Genomic DNA, 3836 nt, shown 5'->3' with positions numbered 1-3836 from the left:
CACAGCCAAAAGCATCCTCTGAAAATCTAAGCCAGATCCCATCACTCATCTCAAAGCTTCCCAGTGCCTTTCTATCCATTCAGGGAAGAAGCCCAAAGCCTTACATGGGCCTTGGCTTCTTCTCTGGCCCTTGGCCAATGTTCTCCCGCCTGCTCATGCTGCTCTGGCCTGCGGGCCTCCTTGCTCTTCCTTCAAGACCCTGGACACCCCCCCACACACACACACACAAACCTCAGGGCCTTTCCACTGGCTCTTTCCTCTGCCCAGAATGTCATCCCTCCAAGTGTCCCCATGGTTTGCTCACTCCCCCTCCTCTTGTGTCCTTCCTCACATGCCACCTTCTCTCTGACACCCCTATACAATTCCTTTGCGGTCCTCCATCTCCAGCACTTTCTATCCCTCTACCCCTCGTCGATTTGTTTCCATAACACTTTCCAATGTGTTTATTGTCTTTCTCCCCTCGCCACTAGACTGCAAACCTAATGATATGGATGTCTTGTCCATTGTTTGCACAGATGTCCCAGTGCTAAGAAGGAATGTTTGATAGACAGCAGGCATTCAATACTTCTCCATTGACTTAATTTCTAGATGTGAACTGATGCTACGTAGAATTGTTCTCCAGGCCAAGCAGGGCACAGTAGAAGCACCTGGAATCCAAGTGCAAAGGGGAAACCCCAAGTACCCATCACCCCGGGTCCTCCACCAACCACACCCATGGGGGGGAGGGGGGAGTGGTGATAGGAACGGTTACATATCCTAATAAAATTAACATCTTAAAGGCTAGAGATACTTATGCTTGAAAAAAAATATGCTTTGTTCTAGAAAATGAGCGAACCCTTTTATAGAAAAGATATGGAGGCCAAGGCGGGTGGGGCTGGAGTGTCCAGGCTGGGTGGGGCCTTAGGTGGTTGAAACAAGCTCTGATGAACAACACAGGTCTGGCCTGCAAGTAAGGAACTGAGAGGAGACAAGGCCTAACATCAAGGGGCAAGAATCTGAGTATTAAATTTGATGACTTATTTTTTTTAATTTATTTAAAATATTCTGTGTGTGTGTGTTGCTTGATAGGCTATATCAGAGTTCCTCAAAGTGTGGTGCTATAAAGCACAGGGCCAGCACTGCCTGCAGGAAATGCAGATTACCCGGCCCCACCCAGGATTGACCATAGCAGAATCTCTATGCAAAAATATTCTGTGTGTGTGTGTGTGTGTGTGTGTGTGTTGCTTGATAGGCTATGTCAGAGTTCCTCAAAGTGTGGCGCTAGGAAGCACAGGGCCAGCACTGCCTGCAGGAAATGCAGGTTACCCGGCCGCACCCTGAATTGACCGCAGCAGAATCTCTATGCGGTAGGGCCCTAAAAATCTGTATTTCTAACCAGCTCCTCGGGAACTCTAAAACACACTCCTGTTTGAAAAGTACTAGCCTCGTTTGCTTCAGACTACTGCGGTGGAGGTTTCCTTTTGTAAATAAACCTCTCCATCTAGCTGAGGAGGAGTGCACTGAAATGCTGAGGTAGCAGGCGCTGCTGCAGGAACACGTATCCACTTGGGAGGGGACCATCGGCCCCCTCGGCACCCTCGTGGCCAGGAGGGAGGACGGGAGCATCCTAGGCTGGACCACGGAGGGAAGGCACGCTGCACTGTCAGATTTCTCAGCAAGTTCTGTGGGCCCAGAGAAGGCGCAGCAAGGCCTAAACATATGGGCATTCCCCGCACAGGGAGCCTCTGGATGGCCATGATCTGGACACATTGGAGTCTGTGAATTGCAGGACCATCTGGACTAGTTAGAAGTGGCCAGGAGAAATTTAAAAAAAAAAAAACCTGCACTTGTTTAATATCAGAAACAAATATAAGTAGAGGAGAGGATTCTAAGCTTCCCAAATCACGTTTTCTTTTTAGAAAAAAAAAAAAAAAAAAAAAAAAAAGGAGCAATCTTTGGGATGGGCCCAGCAACCAAGCCTTAAAACAAAATAGAAATGGAAAGTCATAGAAGACGAAACCTGAGTTATTTTCCTGGTCCTGCCAGACTTTATAGCTTATGTTACAACCAAATGACTAAGGACCTTAGAGACTTTGGCTCTTCGTAAGTCTCCTGGGTCTTGCTTCCTGCACAACCACATGACGTTTCAAATGTAAAAAGGGAACAACAATCTAAGAAAAATGTTCCTCAGTATTTTTAAATAAAAACATCTTAACTCATTATAACATTTCTTTTGGTTCAGTATCCAAGCTCTACTAACCAATGGCAACACAAACACGTTCTCCAATTTCAATCCCTCTAATTATGATTTCGTATGAATTCCATCACAACATTAATGAGTTCCTGTATTATATCTTCCATTCTTTTGATCGCTAAAGTATAAGATTTTATGTTGTTAAACCACATCATGTTCAGGTGCCTAAAACCAATAGGCTAATATATAGATGCACATAAAGTTATAGATACACAGATATAAATATACTAGAGGCCCAGTGCATGACATTCTTGCACTGGGGGGAGGAGGGGGGGGCTATCTGCCCCCTGGTGGTCAGTGCATGTCATTTTGCTGTTTGGTCAATTTGCATATTAGCCTTTTATTATATAGGATAGGTGTATAGATCAGGTATTCTCAACTAGGGGCAATTTTTCTGCTCCATGGGGACATTTGAAAATGTCTAGGGATTTCACTGTCAATGACTCAAGGCCAGGGATACTGCTAAACACCCTACAAGGCACAGAGCGGCTCCCACAACAAAGAATTACCCTGTCTAAAATGTCAATAGCGCTGAGGCTGAGACACTCTAATCTAGATCAATCCATACATTAAACAGAAACAAAAGATAAAATGTTTTAACAAAAACATTACAGGATTATCGCTTCTACAAGATCCAAACGCAATTGGCATTCCTTCTTCAAGTGGGCATTCTGCAGACTTTGGCTAGATCTATTGGTAAGATCATTGAGTGCAATCAAGAATTATGTTAAACTAGAGGCCCAGTGCACGACATTTGTGCACGGGTAGGGTCCCTAGCAGCTGCCGGCTGCCAGCCAGGGCCTTCCTTCATTCCGCGCCGCCCCCTGGTGGTCAGCACACGTCATAGCAAGCGAGTGATCAACTCATGGTTGGTTGAACTCCCAAGGGGACACTTTGCACATTAGGCTTTTATATATATAAATGAATTTCCAACATGTATCACTAGTTGGTGTCAGCTAGGAAGGTTCCCATTTCCATAAATAGTCAGTTGTACTTTTTCCCCCCTGCTGTGAATAAGTCCAGAAACAGAAATAGATGAACATGTTTTTCTCAGGCTAACATTTTAAAAAGATCAATAAACTATAAATTCTCTCTGAAGGATTGAGTGACTTAATGTGCTTATTTTCAAGCCTCAATTATTTTTATTTATTTTTTTTCCTTTTTAAATTACAGTTGACATTCAATATTATTTTATATTAGTTTCAGGTGTACAACATGGTGGTTAGACATTTATAAAATTTACAAAGTGATCCCCCAATAGGTCTAGTATTTACCTGGCACTGTACGTCATTACTACAATATTATGAACTGTATTCCCTATCAGCCTCCATCATTTTGGGTAAGCCCAATACTGGAAACCTGCTTAACTCAAAAATCATCAATGGTTAAGAAGCTCCTAAGCATACAGAATATGTTATCATTTCAATCAAACAGGATCGCACATGAGGTCTATTCATGTCTATTAAGCCATAGCTTTCAATTCCAAACGTTTATGAGCAAGTCTCTGATACTTGATAAGGAATTATGAGACTTAAGACATGAGAATACTGGCGCTGGTCTGGCCACTGAAACATGTCAGGGCCAGAGGGCTTTTGCTCACACT

The sequence above is a fragment of the Myotis brandtii genome, unplaced genomic scaffold (assembly GCF_000412655.1).
Source record: "Myotis brandtii unplaced genomic scaffold, ASM41265v1 scaffold633, whole genome shotgun sequence".
NCBI classification, from domain to species: Eukaryota; Metazoa; Chordata; class Mammalia; order Chiroptera; family Vespertilionidae; genus Myotis; species Myotis brandtii.
This window is presented reverse-complemented; position numbering follows the sequence as displayed.